Source organism: Argiope bruennichi, chromosome 4, assembly GCF_947563725.1.
Source record: "Argiope bruennichi chromosome 4, qqArgBrue1.1, whole genome shotgun sequence".
Classification (NCBI taxonomy): Eukaryota; Metazoa; Arthropoda; class Arachnida; order Araneae; family Araneidae; genus Argiope; species Argiope bruennichi.
The window spans coordinates 94,484,538-94,505,132 of NC_079154.1; the positions used below are offsets into that span (position 1 = coordinate 94,484,538).

Consider the following 20,595-nt stretch of genomic DNA (forward strand, 5'->3'; position numbering starts at 1 on the left):
AAAAAAAAAAATTAGTATTTAAACAGTGTGTATAGTAACTAGAATATCATAACACATTGGAAGGTTTTAATTAAATTATTGGTATATAACCAATGTCCTATCAATATTGTTCCGATAATATATTACATCATTTATATAATACTTTTGCTGTATTACAAAAATAACAATTTTAAAATCGATTGTATCATCTAATTATCGAAATCTATATTTCACTGGATCTCCAATGTTTTAAACCATTGGCAAGAAAAGCTAAATATAAATTGGAATATCTTTTCTTAAAACATATTCTAATTTATATTTTGCATAATATTAGAATATGCATATAATACCGTTATTTTTAATCTTTCTTTTATTTCTTTTTCACAATTCACTTATAGAACTCAAATATCAGTTTCATAATGTGGAATTAGTTTGTCCATAATTTTCCATAGATTTAATATATTACATTTATAAATAATTTATATATTATTTAAATGTAATACATACATGAATATTTCTGCCTTTCTTCCTTTGATTCATTCTCTATGAATGATTTCGAAATAACAATTATAATTCCATTTCTCTGAAGGAAATTAAATCACCTTTATAAGTAGTCAAATCGTAGTTGTCCTAATTTAATGATTAAAGAGTCCAACCCACATTCTGCTTCTGTTGATCTTTGTGTCATATATTAAGATAGGATTGAGAATAAATAATTGATGTTTCATTTCAATAATGAAATTAGAAAATTAAATTGGTCCTAGAATATCACTCAATCATTAATATGAATGAATCCATGCAATAAGGATTCCCTATGCTTGTGATGGAAATGTTACGTGAAACAATTTGCACAATATTGTAAAATTAAATTTTTAATCAGAAAGGAGTTCTGATATCTGAATCATATTTTATGTTACTTATAAATTTTATTACAATTTGTATTCCAAATGGAATTTTTAAAATACTTATTGTTTTTGTCTAACTTTAATATCCTTTCTAGAGCTATGAGAATTATGCTTACCATAAAATTCATCAATCTTTGTATGAAGTTATATAGATTGGTATATAAGTTCAGACAAAGTTTTCGATAAGACATAAACTTAGATATTTCACTTCCTTATGTCACTCAAAGTGTTGTTTTTTTGTTAGTTAGTTATGAATTAACCGAATTAATCAATAAATCAAATTAAATTTATTTAATAAACTAAACGAATCCCTTTTTTAAGTCATTCTTAATTCTAAAAATATTTTAATATGCCATAAATAAGAGAATGACCTTTTGAAACATTAAGATGTCTTATTACGATATTTAATTTTTAAACAAAGATGAGTAATTAAAATGAGTGTGAATAGAAAGAAAAATAATTCAAAATTTTCAGATCGAGCGTGTTTATTAATTAACATAGCATTCATAAATTGAGTGTGTTCATTAAAAAAACGATATATGTTCATTGAAAATTTCATTGCTTTTTACCTTTTGCTTGAAATCAAATATAAAATAAATAAATTAGTTATTAATTACAAAAAAAAACAAATATAAGTCATTGCGCATTGAAAGATCATTGAAAAGTTTTAGTGTTGTCAAAAGTGAAAAAAAAAATGTCCAAATTTTTTATCTTGAATTTGACTCTTCTCCTCTAGCACCTTCGATATGAGGTTAAGAAGTTTCAGGTTTGGTGATTGGCTCTCGTCACTTAGTTAAATACATAAATAGTGAAGGGTTGGCTACCTTCTACCGATGACGGGACGTGTCTCACAATGGAGCGGTTGTACCGTGACGGTGACAGCACTTATGACTCAACCTTAGCTCTTGCGAATGTTGTTGCGATGGTCTGATCATTCAAATCTTTCCGTGTGCTTTAGTGGTGGGTCGGAGAAACCAGTGCTTGGTTATCTTGAATCTGAAGTATATGTAATTTCAATAAGAAAATATTGCGAAGACATTTTCTGTGTCTTTCAGTTTTAGAACAAATAAGTGATTCTATCATATTTAATTTAAGGAAATTTTTCCTCTAAGGAAAGTCAGGCTCGATATTTATCAACAGTTTAACCCTATCAGAGATATTTTAAATATGTGAGCATGAAAAATTACCAGTATGGCAGGCTCTCGCTTCCCTGTTGGATATATTGATATTATGGTGTATAATAACCTTTCTCACTATGACAGAATATACCTCTTACGGGAGGGTTTTTCATCGTAGTCGATGGTTGCTCTTAAAACTCGATCCTAATTTTCGTTCCACAGGCCGCGATAATGGTAATTCAGTTAACTTCGATTGCCTATGCAGAGCAAAAGTTAATTCCGATATAATCAAAAGTTCAATTTAAATGTATCAAATTTTTAAATCATGCTCAAATAAATTTATAAATATTTTAATAACTTTAAAAAATATCCATTCATTGACGCAATATCTCAAATAGTTGGAATTTTAAAATATCCTATGTATATTCTTAAATTAATAATCAATATTTCTAGCTGTTATATAATCTTTAAATATTCTAACAAAACTGCAATTGGTCTTTAAGTTATTTTACAGAGAAAGCAAATTATTTCAAAATATAGGAGAAAAGAAGAAGAATGTTAAAAAACAAAAAAAATAAACTTTCATTCATTACTTTGAAAAATTCCTTTATCAAAATGTTTTCAAATAGCATATATATATATATATATATATATATATACAAAAGTATTAAAATCAAGTTAATAGGAAAGTCAAATAAACCAAATAAGAAATAAATCAGGGCGGATTCTTTTTTATTTGGTTTGTTTGATTTTCCTATTAACTTGATTTTAATACTTTTGTGTCAATTCATCTGTGTTTTAGAAGTAGCTGCAGTTGCGCTCTCTAAATATTATAAAGTTTCTTTCCTTTTCTTTTTTTTGTTTTAGTTTGAATAGGTAATAATTTTTAGTTGCGATTTCGAAACTGTTTTGTTTCGTTTTCAAACTATTTCTTACTTTAGATTGGTTATATATATATATATATATATATATATATATATATATATATATATATATATATATATATATATATATATATATATATATATATATAACCAAATTATAATAACAGGTGTAATAATAATTAAATTAAATTGAATGAACCACCTCTACCCTGAAAAAAAAAGATATCTAAGCATTCTACTGAAAATTAGGAAAATTATAAATAAAAAGCTCATAAAGATTATAATACTATTTAAAATTTTCCCGTTTCGATACTTTTAATGAGAAAATGAATACTTTTAGAATTCATGAAAAAATATATAAGAGTAAAAGAAACGTGTTGCTAAAAATATAAATCTAAAATATTCGATGGAAAGTTGTCTGAATTTTCAAAACAAATAAACTCGACTGTCATACCGTGGGTCTCCTATGCATTTATTAATCTGTTGGCTGCCCTACGGAAACAAAGGGATAATCCTCCGCATATTTAAAATCACTCTATGCCTCAGAAAAGGGAAATATCCTCTACATCTCTCTGTATTTAGCTTGCTGTTCGTGGATATGCATTGGACTATTCAGGTTCTCTTTCTAATGCAGATATATATACTGAAAGGTTAGTGCTGAAACATTCAGCACTAATTCATTTGAAAGGCAAAGGGTTTATTTTCGAAACTTTGATCACTTCTTCAGATTTGATATTACGATTAAAAATGTATTGGTATCTCAAATGAAAGTTGGAATCGACATTAGGAAAAGTACATCCTAAAAATAATTAAACAAAATTAATATAGTTTCCATAGCATGAGTTTCGAAAAAGTACTAAAATAACATATATACATAGAGCTTAAAGATCACTAAAAATTTCCATTAAAAGGATTAAGATTGGTATATCAAATATTTATTTTTCATTTAATTTGATTTGTTTTAAGTTTTTTAGATGGGAAACTTCAATATATTCTTTGTTTATTTTTCGATAAGGTAAAAGTTCTGTGCATTTAAATATTCCCAATGGAAAAAACTGTATTTCAATAATTTCAAAATTCTAATAACTCTGAATGATCGATTTAATTTAAATTTAATTCCACATGAACGACGCCGTCTAGATTTTTGAAAAAAATTCCAAATTCTTTAAAATTTATTATATTGAATTATTAGAAAACATTAAAAATAGAAAATATTTAAAATAAAAAATAATATATCTTCCTAATATGCTAATAAATTTATAAATTGTGGCTTTTATAAAATTAAATATTTCCAGCTTATTCGAATAAAATTCAATAATTTGTAGAATAGAAACCAGCTGGAATCGCCTCCGAGAAATTTTCTCACATGACCCTGTTAAAAGTATTACCCCCATTTCGCATAAAAATTTTGGAACTTGGGAAAGGCTTTGAATGTTACGAATTCTAAAAATTTGCTTTTAAAATTTTGCAAATGAAGAATTTTATATTTCGTAGTATTGTATAAAATCGAATATAAATTTTGGACGTCTCGTTTGTAATTTAGAGGTTTTTTATTCGATTGAAGCCCAAATTTGACAGATAACTCCAATTTTAGTAACAAGATCGTATACTAAATTTCATTTAATGAAATTTGAATGTCAATATTCTTGTTAAATGTAAATTATTTATTTTATAAATGCATTTTTTGAGTGGATTTTTGTTCTGTTTTAGTAATATTTATTGCGAATTTGCGACCTTAAACAATTCTTCAAAACCCTTTATCATCTACATTCATTTTAAGACCAAATTTACAAAGTAAAAAAGTATGCAAATCTGTAATTTATCGGAGATGTAGTCGAAATAAACAAAAATTCATACACAAAACGCATGACATCTTTAATTTAGAACAAACACATGATATCCAGTCAGTTTAAAAAAAACTAACAATATATTTCCAATGAGTTACTTAATCAGTTAGTTTATTAATCCTAATAAGCTATTTTTGTAGCACTCTTATTAAGAGAACCGAGAGTAAAACAAAATAAAAGTTTGAAATAATAATTTAAAAACGAGTTTTTCATAAATTAAATAACTGAATTTATGGAAAGCTGTATCCAAAAAGAAAGACAACTCACCTTTTATGAAAATAATTTTAGTGAGAACACAGTAAACTCTTTTCGCATTTTTCAATAAATTGGATAGTACAATATAGGGATTATTTCATCTAGTAATAGATATTACTGTCTTGCACTGAACAATAAAAATTTAAAATATACAAAAGCTACTAAATCATATATGACTATTAAATAATTTTTGACTGACCATATGAATATTATTTTTTTTAATTTATATATAACAAAAAAAAATCATAATTTTTTTGTCAACTCGTATATCAAAATTTATAAGTTTATTACCCTGTATATTTTCATGCCTCTTTTTATATATTTTATCGGCCTAAATTTCTTTTTTACATAATATTTAGTTAAGAGCATCTCATTTTAAGAAATTTGAATTTAAACTAAAATTAAATTAAATCGATTGTTCTAATTTTATTTCATGAATAATAAATCAAGTGCTAAGAACAACACATGGCTCATAAGGCTTGTTGCTTTTTCATAAATGACTTCTATTTCAAAATTCGAATACAATATTTTTTAACTTAATTTTATGAGCATTATTATTGAACAATATCTGTTATTGCATCTCGTTTGCAAAACTTTTACATTATTTTTGTGCGGTAATTTTGGTTCGATGTATTATTACTGAACAATATCAATTGTTGCTTTTAATTTTCAAGACATTTAAATTAATTTTGTACTATAATTTTGGTTCGAGATATAAGAATTTTAATCGCTACACATAAACTGTATTACTGTTGAAAAAAACCATGAATCCTGAAAAACTTCGGTATATAACGAATATCCGACTAACGTCTGTATGTAAACATACTCCCAATCAATCTGGAATGCAAACAAAGTACATGTCAAGCTGTCTTTAACCGTCTATACGAATTTAAATTATTGTTGTGAAATAATAAAGATAGTTCTTCCAAAATTTGTATCCGCCAGTTTCAATCTTTTTTATTAGATATGGACTGTATATAGTTTTTGATTGATTACCCATGGAATTTTCAACTTCCATAAGATACATCATAGTTGAAAGAAGGAATACAAATCAGAAAGATTGATCCTAATTTGTTTTAAAGGCTATGCTTATGCCCTCGGAGTGAAGGAATAAATCGCTGAGCATATATTAACACATTATTTAAGCATAACAATTCACACTCAATCAAAAAAAAAACTATTCGTGTTTTTGTAAAAAAATCCATGTATCAAGAATTATCTAAATAAAAATATCGAATTCTTTATTTTTTTTTATATAAATGGAATATTAACATGCAAACTATAGTGAATAAGACGCTAAGAACACCTTTTATGTCAATGTCAAATATAATGGAGATCATAAGAATTGAGTTTTATTAGCGAAAAAATATGATTAACAGCAAACAATTAGTAACGCAGGTTCCTTATAATATAAATAAGTATTATTAAGAAATTAAGTAGGAAATTTTGTTATTACCAAAGTACATCAAATTGACATCAAGTAAGGAACAATACTTTATTTTTTAATTCCTGGAACATCTATTTCCCCTTATATTATATTCAGAAGTCATTGATGAAAAGAATGGAAAAATCAATGCATAAGTTTAAATCTCTCAATATTCTTCCTTTGATTACTCATTCTTGATTTTTACTCATTCAATTATTTAGTTGATTCATAATCAATTACATATGTTTCGTCAAATGTAATAAACTAGTGATAGTTGATAAATGGTTATTAAGCATAATTACTAATAAGTTTAGTTTTATTATGAATAAACACAAGCAATTTTAAATATAATAAATTGATTCATCATATTTATTGTAAGATATACGCCATTAATATTAGTTATGTTTACTTAATCATAAGCTCATTTACATCTTCACTTTTGTATGCCATAAAAAAACTCAAATATTTGTTGAAATTCTTTCATTTCCAACCATAAATATACCAAGAAAAATCTATATATCATTAGTGTCCTTTTTATATAATCAAATCAGTAAAACAGAGAAGAGTTTTCATTTTATAATAGGAATTTCATTCAATGAACGTAGTAGCACCAAGGAAGTATATCTAAGGTAAGTATAGTGGATTTTAAGTTTTTCCTAATGCGTGGACTTCATAAAACACTTTATTAAATATATCCGAACAATTTCAGTTTTGCATATTTTTTCCAATGTATCTAGAACAATTGAACGAAATACCTTAGAACTTGGATCTTGTAAAAATTGCAATATAATTCATACTTTATTGTGACATTTCATTGATGAGGTTATTTAGCTATATAAAGCAGATACAAAACCTTCAACGATAATTTAATTTTATTTTAACTAATTTTCATGTATTTTCGTGAATATCGAAATAATTTTTATAACATTTTATAAATTGTTTTTTAGTTAAATAAAACGAAATTTACAGAATGTATGATAAAGTATCATTAAAGAATTGTATCGAAATCAGTAGTGAATTCCATAAATATTCGAGGAAATAGAAGTAATTATATTAAGAAAATTTTAACTTTGCATATAAGAAATATATCACATTTTTCATTTTAAAATTTAAAAATCAAATGTAAAGAGCAACTGATATAAAATTAAAATCAAATGCCATTAAGATTCAGAAAGGAAAATACGATGATTATATATCATTCCACTATCATATCATTTACCATTTTCATAATCAAGAACCGACATTATAATAAGTACTAGCACGCTATTAATAATTGGATATTGTGGAATTCTTGAGTTTTATAAATATCCATGTTTGAATACACTCGGAAATAAGTATAAAAATTACTCCCATGCTTAAAAATATTTATAGGTGAGCGAAATTATTTACTTTTGAAAATAAATCAATCGTCTTTCAGATCTACAACTGGTAACATTCACTTTGAGACAATATTAAAAGTATTTTTTGCAAGCAATATATCCCCCTAAGCAGGGAAAATGATGAAAAAAAATATTTAAATTTGAAGAAGAAATCATTCAATTTACTACTACATTTGTTCTATTTTGCATAATATTTACGAAAAAAAAAATTACGTTTCTACAAAAATTGAAGCTTTTTGATTTTCTGTGGCAAAAATAAAATTAGACTTCGTTTATTCGCTTAGACTGGTTTTGAGTATGATACGGTTACAATTCGCATATCATCATAAATTAATCATAAATAATCTACACTTCATTTTCGATCATATATTAAAAAAACTTCAAGATAAACTACAAAAACAACGAAACATGCTCACCGCTAATTGAATATAATTAATATTCCGATTTTAAATTCAGAAAAAAATATTGTTTAAAATTTTATACAATACAGAGAACATTTTAGAATAAATTATAATGTTTTAGTTCATAAAATGTTATAAAATCGCTCATAATAAATAAAGAAATAATAAGAAATATTATTTGAAATATAGATAAAAATGATAATTCAATGAATGCATAAAATAAGTTTATTTGTTATAATGATAATAAAAATTTTAAAAATAATTTTTAAAAAAATTATCATTAATGATTTGTTAAATTACTGTAAAAAATAAACAACAAACAAAACTTTTAATGCAACTATTGTACAGTAAAAATTCGTAATTATGTACCGATTTTTTCCAGATAAGCGGTGCGATTCTCATCTGATGTGTTCAAAAATTTCTAAATATTTAAAAAGTATTTCATTGCCACCTTGGCTGATAAGATTTCCCTAAAAGTAATGCGTGATGGATACAGATTAAATAAATATATAACAAATAAAATAAAGACATCATATCACATGTTTTAATGATTACTCTGAATTATATATGATATTATATTAAAAAAGAATTCAAGAAATCACAAAAAATATAGCATCCCAAACGAATTCGAATTTAACAAGTTCGGATTAACTAAGTTTTGATTGAACTAACTAGTTTCTAACGATGGTAACGTCATGTCGTAAAAGAGCGTGCATTTCATATATCAAATTTAATACGCATGCCAGCTTTTAGGTGTTTCTACGAACAAGACCATAATAATCATGGGTATGGACATGCCGAAATCGGAACCTTAACGAGCTCATTGATTCTCGAAATAGCCCAAAGGACTATCATCAGGTACGATGGCTAAACTCACAACCCCCCAACAGCGGTATGAATTGTAAATGAAGTTGGAATTATCCGTAATGACGCAAAGTCTATGATCATGGACGTTTCGGGGATTTAAGTCCCCGTCTGCTTGAGCTGCTGTACACCACCATCGCAAATCCAGTCATTAAATTTAAAAGTAAAATTTTGAACAATGCGACATCCTGGTATTACTTAAGAAAATAACCGAAGCAATTAAAAGGGTGAACTTAAAAGCAGTATGCTTGAATAAATTTTGATTATTCTTCTAGGGAAATTTTCAGCTTCATTTAAAGAATTTCATTATATTTTCTGACAATGAAATACTCTAAACACAATGTTATACATGGAAATCTTAAATATTTGAAAATTTGGATGGTTGGATTTAATTGCCTATTTACCATTTTAACGGTAAGATTAGACGATGTATTTAAAATCCTTAGAATTTGAATGAGAAACAGTAGTATTTTAAAAACTGCATTTTTGATTAAGTTTCGCGGTTGAATACTTTTAATTTTGCGCATCAATAATAATACTTCAAAATTAAAAGTCAAAGAAATATTTGTACCTCAAGAATAAAATGCCACGAAAAAAATATCACCGTGATATATTTTTCACTAAATCTAATTTCATTATTTTCTAAATTTAAAATATGTTTCTCCTGTTTCTTTATGTATATTTCGAAAATTAAAAATTCAGAGATTCAGAAATATTTATAAAAAATTAATTCTTTAAAATATTGAAAATATTCCAAAATATATAATTAAGATTCATTTTCACGTTATTTAACTTATTACCTGAATTATTTCCTAACATTAAATCACACTTGCATTTATTTCAAAATTACATTGATAAAACACTGCTAGTGATTATACTGATAGTTTTTTGCTAACACAGATTCAGTATCCATTTAATAAAATACTCTATTTTTAAAATTATTTAAATTTATATTTATTTCGAAATAATTAAAAATATAAACTGGAATTGAAGAAATTATATGTATGAAATATTCGTTATTAAAAAATTAACTTCTTTGTTCGTCATAACTTTCAGAAAAATATGATTAAATTGTTAATTCCTAAAAATGCTTTCTAAATAATGCATAGATATCATTTGAACTGTCTAGCTTTTTCATATTATATTACAAAAAAAGATTACGAAATCAGTTTATTCATTTTTGTTTTTGTTTTTAATTTTTAATGAGCAAAAGAGAAATATACAGATTTTGTGATTACACATTTTTTTTACAGTCTGGAAGAAAAAATTTTTTTCTCCCTGATTTTTATTCAGGTTTCGCTAGAAAACAAACGATTGTGGGTTTCTTTACGACGAATAAAATCAAAGATAATAAAATATCGTTTGGCAAATAATATTCTTACTCTGCCAAACAATATTTTATTGTTAGCTAAATAACGTTTCATTTTATTTTTTACTATTCCCCTAAGGTTGACAAGGTAATATTTTTACATATATTTAATTTTTCCAATTAGTATCAACATTAGATTTACTTTGTATTGACGTTTCATTAATATCAATTCAAACGAACATTTAATTATAGATAGAATGAATTCATTAAACGATAAATATTCTTAAAAACAATCTGATACGTTTTTGATGATTTTATTTACAAAACTCAATTTCAAAGAATACATAAATGCATTTTCTATTTTTTTAATCTGTATTCATTTTTCTTATGAGTAATAATTAAAGAATTAAAAAATGAGCAAATTGAAATAAATTTAAAATACATGCCTAGAATAAATTGGTTTATAGATAAAGACAAGTAAAAAAAATGCTTTTTTTAAAATTTAAAATAGCATTAATTTATTTTAAAAAATTGCAATAAGATTTATATACTATAAAAGCTATATTTTATATTAAATCTCTGCAAATCATTGTGAAGCCTTTAAAAAACGTGACTTTTTTAATAATAACCAAATTTGATCCTACTCAATATAATGCATATGACACCTGGAACTATTTTTGGAATTAACTTCAAAAATGCAATAATAATAATTAAGAACAGAATATAATTCTGATACTTAATTAAATATCACATTTAATTTTTTTTTAAAATTATATTAATAAACACAATATTACGTTATGAAGTCTAAAAAGAAGTTATCTCAATATAAAAAAAATTCTTAGAAACTGTACATATAATCAAAAGGGAATAAAATTCCACAAATATTAACAAGTAATGTGCTAACTATCAATTCAACTAATATTTTTGTAAAAAAATAATAGAAATACATTTTAAACTATGTGAATGATCTTCACCATTTTTTGAAGCAAATATAAATTGCTCGAAATATTTTCTGACCTGGGAAAAGTAATTTTCCTGAAATTTGTTCGATTCCATTTATGTATCATATAATACTTTTTACTTATAATCTTGGAAATATCGATAGTTTTCAAAAAAATATTAAATTTGCATTGATAGACAAATACTCAAAATACTTTGCTTCTTCCATCCTAAAATTTGCTAACTTAATATTTAGTTGGATTTTTCCCATTTTTAAATTTTTTGCTATTCTATATAGGGATGGACCTATCTGAGCCATTATCGGCACCTGAATCAGAATCATCGTCTGCCATAACTACCATTTTCAGTATATCCACTGAACCCAAGGGGAAACGGTTTGAGCTAGAGGCACATTTAATGAGCACTAGATAGTACAGACAACAGATATTCTGCAGATTCAAAACGTCCTAAAACCACATGCGATTGCCTGATTTGGGTTTTTAAAAAAAAGGCAAGATATAATAAATTTTTCTGGGAAGTTGTGCTCATTTTTTATTATTATTATTTCTTAAATGCTATAAAAGACGTGAGCAATTTTGTATTTAAATATTGAAACAAAATTTATTTCATTAACTATTAGAAATTATATACTTCAATAATAAATAAGACACATAAAGATCTAAAGTTAAAAAAATATATTTTAAAGGGAAAAAAATGGAAAAACGCAAAATAACTTACATTTATTAAAATGATAGTTTCATAAATTTTTGAAATTATAAATATTTTTTCCTGATCTATCTCTCCAGTTTTGAGCATAGGATAAGGTTCAAAATTTTGTGAATTTATTTCTAATGGAAGACATTTATACCATTCTTTTAAATATTGATTTCATCGTACATCAAACAGTAGCCATGGTATTGTTATTCAAGAGCAAAAATCAGCTACATCAGTTAGTTTAAATAAATAATAAGGATTTGAAAACTTTTACAGTTAAAAATTTCCTTAAATATCATCGATATGTTGAATATGGGTTCTCAGATATTTCTGAATCATGTAATTTGGATGCCATCAAAGCATTTAGCAACTTCAAATCAAACTTCTCAATTATAATTGGAGAAATCTGTATACTCATTTAGGATAAATCTAAATTTTTAATCTTAACATTTAAAACTGTCCTTAGAGACCTTTGCTGTATTTGCCCCTTGAGTAGAAGTTTCAAATGGCTTTAAAATGTTAAAAGCAACACTACGGTATCAATTGGTTCCTGATGCAAGACGAATAACTTTCCGGATGAAAATTTCAGTAAAATTGAAACGCTTGAAGTGTTTCGTTAATTTACGCTACAATGAAACAGTCGAAGTTGCGCGTAACATGATATCTAAGGCTGAAGCATTAAATTTAAGTTAAATGAAGTTTTGAATAATTTTTCGAGAAATTTTATTATATTTGTCTGTGTTTGAAAAATTTTAAAGTAGTGAATAAATTTAAGTTGGATGCTCAAATATTCTTGATTTTATAGAAACGTTTACTTATACATGCTTACAGAATAATTGCTGAAATCCTCTCATAGATAATTGTTACTTGTATTAAACAGGATTTTGTTTCAAAGGCAGCACCAATCACATCAGACAGCTTACACTTTCATGAACAAATATAAGGAAAAAGGAAACATATGTTGTTGTTTTTTTTAATTATGCATTTTAAGCAATACTTAAATAAAAAAAAATTGCAACAAATTCTTAAAAGCAATATTTTACTGAGTTTTTTTTTAATTTATTTTTTGTGAATAAATAAAGCCTAGATGTTTCTTGATAAAAAAATATAATGATGCTTATTTGTAGCAAAATACTTTCTTTACAAGATTTTAGATTATTTATTTTTAATATAATAAAGAAATTAATTAAACTTAAGTCCTTCCCGCTCTAATTTCAATTCCCAAACTTTTTAAATACTTGATTTTCTCAAAATTTAACAGGATTAAAAAAATTGTAAAAAAATTATCTTAAATTTTCTCATATTAAGACAGCTAATAATCTTATTAAAGACTTAAATTTTTAAGGATTTTCCTAAAAATTATTGCAATATAAAAGTTTTAATAAGTGAGGACTTAAATATATTCCAACATTTTTCACAATTCAAGATATGCTTTCTACTTTTATTTTCCATTGATATTTTTTTTCACTTTGAATTTTATTTCAGCTTCACAGATGGCGCTGACATCACACATTTTATTTTGTATGATGACGATCGCTTTGATCAAGTATTGTAGGCGTTTACCACGTTAAACGCGGAAAAATTCAAATTTGATAGTTATACCTGCATCCAGGAGTAAGTTTAATATTTTTTTTTCTGTTGCATTTTATTAAAACTCCTTTTGGAGGATATTTAAATTCAACAACAATTATATTTTATTTTCAAACTTATTGATGTTTATTCATTTATGGTTTAAAGCTTATTGCTTGTTTAACTTTTTAATAGTATTTTGACGTGGTTGTATTTCGCTTTGCTTGTTTAGATTGGAAATAATTTGACAACTAAATTAGCAATATTATTTTTTAATGGATGATGTTAGTGTCAACGTATTGTATATACTTTTAATGTCAATATATTGTATATACTTGTTATTGTCACTGTATTGTATATGTTTATTTTTATCTTCCAAAACCCTCAATGACTTGGAATTTTTCGGGTCATGAGGGGTCAACAATTGGGCTAAAACCAAACCTCCCGCAGAAAGAAAAAATCTTCAGTTTGAACCCCTTCATTGAAGTTAAACCTTGATAAAATCTTCAAACCAGATTCGTTTTTAGATCATATTTTATTTTATATTATTTTATCTCGTGCAATTCAAACTTAAGATTATTAATAGATTATTTCTTCCTTGGTTCATTTTTAATATCTCAACAATAAATTACTTAATAACATATTAATGAACTGGATGTTTCCTATGTTGGGTGTCAAAAGATAATTTTGTTTTGTAATTACTAAAAAATCCCAAATTTATGAAACTGCATTACAAAAGTTAGAATACTTATTTTGTAAAAATAGTGCTTTCAAAAATAATTATTTGCAATGACTGCTGTAGAGTGTTTTATATATATTTTTTCAACGTAGTTGTGGAAACAATTTTAAATAATCTAAAAAAATAAATATTTGTATCTCGTTAATGATCAGGTGCAGTAAGTGCTTTAAAGCACCAATATGTATATATCATTTATAATTGAAAATAGATTCTTAGAAATCATCGTAATATTGTATATCATAATGTGTTTAATATCATTTAGAAAACTCAATATTGCACTCTTGACGAATATTAATAGAAATTAAGTTATGTATTTAGGCATTTACAATTCAAGTCCAGAAGCATGTTCAAAGTTTCGTAGAAACTAGATCAAGACGTCTACGTCTTGAATGTGAAATTCAGGGTTTAACAATTATTGTATTGACAAAAGTTTTGAAGTTCAGGGTAATAAGGAAACATAGTTAGGAGTTCAAAATGAATACTCAATTATTAACGTGAAATCTCACCTTTCAGTTCTGTATTGTTTGGAGTTTATATCCTTAAAGCACTTTAGCTAACGTAATATTTCAAGTTGAGACAACTAGTAGCCTAATATTGCTGAAATTAATATATTGCTTAAAGCGTATTTATTTGAAACAAACAAAACATCTTATTCTATATTTTACATTATTTAACTAGGGAAATGAGAAATTGATTTCTAAATTACTTCTAGGGGATTAAGTGGAAATAGACCAAAATATACTTTGAATATAAGACTAACACTTGATCTATCGGAACACTTTCCTTTTTTTTTAAATATGAAGAGATTGCAATATCTCAGACTTTGGTAAATTTAAAATGTTGAAAATCTCGTTCAATGTTTTGAATTATTCAACTATAGAATTTGTTTAGAAGCAAACATAAATATAAAAATAGTTTTATAGCATTAATTGTATTGAAATGAATTTCACGGTATAGAATCAAAAGTAAATAAATAAATGAGGATAAATCGTATGAAAATTATGACATCAAAATAATAGAAACTGAAAGAAATCAAGATATATATTTTTATTTCATAAAGGAAAATTCACTTCCTCATACTCCAATAAAAAGGAAAATTTAATTTCATTAATCAGTTGGTAACTGGAAATAAATTTTGCTCATATCTTGTCAAGGGAATAAAGAAAAGGTTAACTAAATTTCCTTCCTTCCACTGTTAATTATTTTTAATTATCAACTATCACTGATAATGAAGAATAGTTAATCTACTCTATTCATTAATAGAATTTTCTTAACAAAATGCAGTGTAAAAACAAACGAAAAATTATATTAGTACATTATATTAGTAAATTATATAAGTAAAAATTATATAGGTTTTATAAACATAAAATAAGATTCTTCAACCAAAATAAAGAGGCTAAATAGTTTTCACGACAATTTAAGCTTATATTAATTAAAAATGTTATTTAAATATTATTTACAATTCATTATTCAATAACTTATTATTTACTATCTCCAAAATGAGAGAAATTCGAATAGGAAAAAATAACCCTTATTCTGTAATTATCATTCGAATCATTACTATTCTTGAAATGAATTTGTTTAAATCCAAACTTTGCTTTTTATTCATTTACCACTTTTATTTGAAATTACTTTGTAGTATACATACATTTTCATTCAGCAATTCATTTCTATAAAGCTGCACTGCATCTTTTTTTGCTTCGTTTTCATATAGCAGAAGTTTGTGAGTCGAGAGTCAATTTTTGATAATCGAGACAAAATATTGAATGCATATTTATCTTCCAAGAATTTTCCAAAAATTATAATGTTGGCAATTATGTTATTGTGAAATTATTTTTATTGTTAATTATTTATTTCTTCACAAGTGTTTCTTTTTGAAACATAAAATCGATCTTCGGTAAGAATGTGCGTTGTTCGTCTCAGAAGAATTGAATGTTCTGAAGATGAAGATAATCGCTATTCGATTTATAAAACTATGGATCGCAATATTTTAAAATTTTACGGCCTTATATATATAATAAATATTATTTCTTTAAAAAGAAACATTTTCTTCGGCTTTAAAGTAAAATTGAAATGCGTGTGAAATTCAAAATTCTTGTTGACAATGTCTTTATAATAAATTCATAATATAGTCGGTATAAAAATTGTTTAATTTAAAATCTTAATTTTTTCGATTACTATTCAAATAATAACTTTAATAGGAAGAAAGATGTTTGCATTATCACAATTTAAATAAAATTCAAAATTCAGAAAACATAAAGACATCCTATTTTTCTTTTTTAGTTCAATATAATTATTTTTATCTCCTATTTTATAAGAAATCATGTTTACATCCATCTTAGCTCCTTTTGCATCTTATTTTAATAGAATTTTGGTAAACAGGAAAACGTATTTACAGAAATTGAAATAGCGAAGTGACTTGTTTGAAAAAAAAAAAAAGATTTGCTTAAATTAAAATTTGGTAAAACATTAAAATTCTTAATTCTGAGCAACAAAAATAGATTTAATGTTACTGAGGAAACACAATAGATAACAAATTTTATATATATATATTATATGCGCCTAAAGATTGGTTAGAATTGTTTCTTCGTGACTTCACATTTTCTCCCTACTTAAACAACGTCATTAAATCGAACCAATTCCCTGGAAGAGTTCTTTGATGATTTAATGATGTAGATCCGGCTATGAAATCAACAGCAAAGGTTTGAAAGTTGAAAAAAGTCAATTTCCGGCAAATTTGTCTTTAATTTGTGAAAAGATGAATACATATGCTTCTTATATGGTTAGATATTACATAATAGAAATAACCTATTATGAAATAATATAAGCCCTTATCTTTGAAGTAATGCAAGTATATTTTTGGCAAAATGTTAAATAATGAAATGCAATCCGCTATGGGATTTTTATATATAAACAGGTTCTCGAGGAAATCCTTCAAAACTTTCAGCATTTTGTTAATATAAATTTACTCAGTGAATGAAATTACAAATATAATTACTTTGAAAATGGTGTAAGTTCACTTTCCACATAGTACTTCTCTACTTAATAATGATAAATAATATTAAAATATAATGTAATAGCCTACAACGATATGTTTACTGCACATTTTTTTTGATGTTGAATTTAAAATTAGCTTTAATGTTGCTTACAATTGTACAGTCTTCCCAAAATGCCAAAGAAATTATTGATCACTCATTTTTTATATTTTGGACTTTCTTACGTATCAAATGATGTCGATTTTGGAACTATCAATAGAAGAAAAATAAATCCTGTATGTTTCCATAGATATTTTTTATATTCATTATTCTTCATTTTATATCTTCTTTCTGAAACATTTAACGATATGATTCAACTATTACCTTATATTCCTTTAACGCACCATGATTACATTCAGTAACCTTCTCATACTGATAAGAATTAAAAATAGTACACATTTATATAAAATTGTAATAATTAAAATGTTATTAGTTGAAGAAATATGAAAATAAAACCTTATTTTTTTTTGCATGTTTAATAAAAATTTCATAAAAGAATTACTATGATTCAATCAAAATCCCATATTTAATATTTCACAAATGTATAATTTTCACGTTTTGTTGACTTTGAAACTGACGTAATAGCATTTGGAACTATCAACAATATAAATTTCTTTTAAATGATACTTTAAAAGTGATTACATTATAAACTTCAATTAATTTAATATTTAAAAAACAAAGAATGGTCATATTAATATATTCCAATGTTTTTCAAACTATTAAAATACAAATCTTTAAATATCTCCAAATAATATAAAATTGTCTTACACCCCTTTCAAAGAAAATGGCTCATATATTCCATGAAATGTGAAACATAAAATTGAAAACGCATGGATTTAAATATATTTTGGTGAAATGCCCAACATCTGATTAAATCAAACTGGAAGATGCTAGTATTTTAATCTTTTAATTTAAATTCTCATTTTTTTATATTGATCAGTGAAAATGATGATATCTGAATTAGCTTTCAAATTACACATGAGTGAAATTTTAATAAAGACTGGAAAAATAAATGCATTTATGTTATGGCGTAATGCCTAGTTTAAAATGTAAAGGATTCCCTAAAAATTTAGAAAAACGCTTTGAATATTCCCTTTCTGAATTGGCTTCTTTTGATAAGTTTTTCGATAACAGAATACAAGAAAACATTTTATCGAGAAATGTGTTTCCAAAGTCTCTGAAGAACGTTTTGTTATTATTTGAAAAATATGTCTTCGAATGGACGATTTTGAATCGAGGTCTAGCAAATATGCAGCTTCTAAAGAAGTCGTTTCTTTTGGGAGAATAGATGCGCTTTCATATGTTATCACTGCCATCAAAACTAAACGGAATCAATCATAGAAGCCATGGAAAGCAAAGCAAACAGGTCCCTTTTTGAAGCAAAGATATGCCGAGAACTGTATTGCCGGGTCCCCTACCTTCTTTTGCAGCTTGCAGAGGAAGCCTTTTAACATTCTGATATCAGCAGAGTTCAAAGAATTATTTCACAGATGCTGGAAAAATTTGTAAAGATCTTTTATGTTTGTGGAATTCCTTTTTCTTATAAATAGTCGCCCACAGATTCAATGGAAAATTGTGCGAGAATTACAACCTAGTTTTTCTTTAAAATTCAAGTAAGCGAAAACAGATCTTGTATTGGAATGAGTTTTCTTCTGAGTCCATACAAATATAGATTTATATATGTGTGTATTTTTTTACTTAAATATTGACATTGTAAAGATCGAAAATTTGGATGAGGTTTCTATAACCTTCGACATTTATATTTGTAAGTACAATAACCATGGCCTTCTCAACAGTTTCCATAATTTAAATGTCGTTTTTAAATTCTATTTTTGTCCAGCTGTGCTCTCAGCACAAAATAATGCAGAAAGAAAAGTGGCCCGAATTTAATTTTCTTTTGCTTTACTTTTGATTAATTTAAATGTTATAGATTATCATATTGTCTGTAAAGTGTATCTTTGTTATATAAACGATAAAAAATCATTTGAAATTCTCTACTTATATTCCTATTGGATTTATAAATGCTAAATTAAGCACTTAGTTAAGTGTTGTGCAGTTCGAACTTGCTTAGGAAGAATTTTTCATAATCTTATTTAGATTCTAAATTAAACTGTCAATATTTTAAAAGGGCTCCTTAATATCTTACCTGTATATTTTTCCCAAAAACTTTTTTAGACTATTTAAATTTTAAAAAATATCATTGATATCTATTTTATATACGTATATTTTTTTTCTAATTCTAATAAGCTTTTATACATATTAATTACCCAGCAATTATCTTCATATTTTCCAAAACTATGCGTTTCAAGGATATTAAATACGTTTTTGAGTACACAGTATTGGTACCGCGAAATCAAGATAGATTTTAAGATGGATGACGTCAAAGAAAATATTTTTTTTTTTTTTTTTTTTTTTTGCGAAATGATCATTTTTTTAATATTTTAAATGTTTGAACATGCTTTCTTATAAAAACTTTACAATACTGTTTCGAAATATATTTGTAGAGTTATACTGATTTTTACCTTTACATTGACATACGTTTTAATAACTTTTTTGCTTATTTAAATGCTATTTTCTGAAATTCATTAATCTATTCATTTAGAATTATTTTATATTTGTTTTAATGTTCCACAATTTAAAAAAATGAAAACTTTGCATTATTTATCAGTCGAACCCCAACATTTAAAGAAGAGATAGAAATACAAATGACATTTTAGTTCAGGAAGTAGATAATATATTTCTTAAGCTGTCTGCCAAATTTTAACAAATAATTTGATAAACCTCTAAACTGGATAATTGTTGCTTCGTGCCTCCTTTTAGCCCAAAAGCATTTATTTTTCAATTTTTAAATAGCTTTTTGACACTTAACTGGTATATTGTAATTTCATAGATGTTTTTTCAATAAGTTATTATGTAAATATTCAGATATATAAATGTAATTGAACGTTTTGCAAAAAAATCCTTCCGGACATAGGCACATGCATTAAGATTAAAATAAATGTAGATAAATCAAACTTATAATATGATCATGCAACATGTTTCTATTAAAGATTAATACATTTTTAATTTTTTAAAATTCCTAATTACATTTAGGTAATGTTACAAAAAATTAATCAAAATTTCTATAAAATTATATTGATTTAAAGCTGTAATTTGGTATTAGTTTTCATATAAGATTTTTTAGTCTTATGAATTCATAAAAATTAGATGCATCTAACAGTTAAACATTTCA

General features: G+C 25.2%; 1 long non-coding RNA gene across 1 annotated transcript in view; it reads left to right on the plus strand.

Moving 5' to 3' along the window:
- The window catches only part of LOC129966869 (uncharacterized), a 296,579-nt gene that overhangs the window by 135,202 nt on the left and 140,782 nt on the right, over positions 1 to 20,595 (plus strand). Inside the window, exon 3 of the long non-coding RNA XR_008784304.1 lies at positions 13,506 to 13,634. This is a non-coding gene — a long non-coding RNA (uncharacterized LOC129966869). The remainder of the gene's footprint in view (positions 1 to 13,505; positions 13,635 to 20,595) is intronic.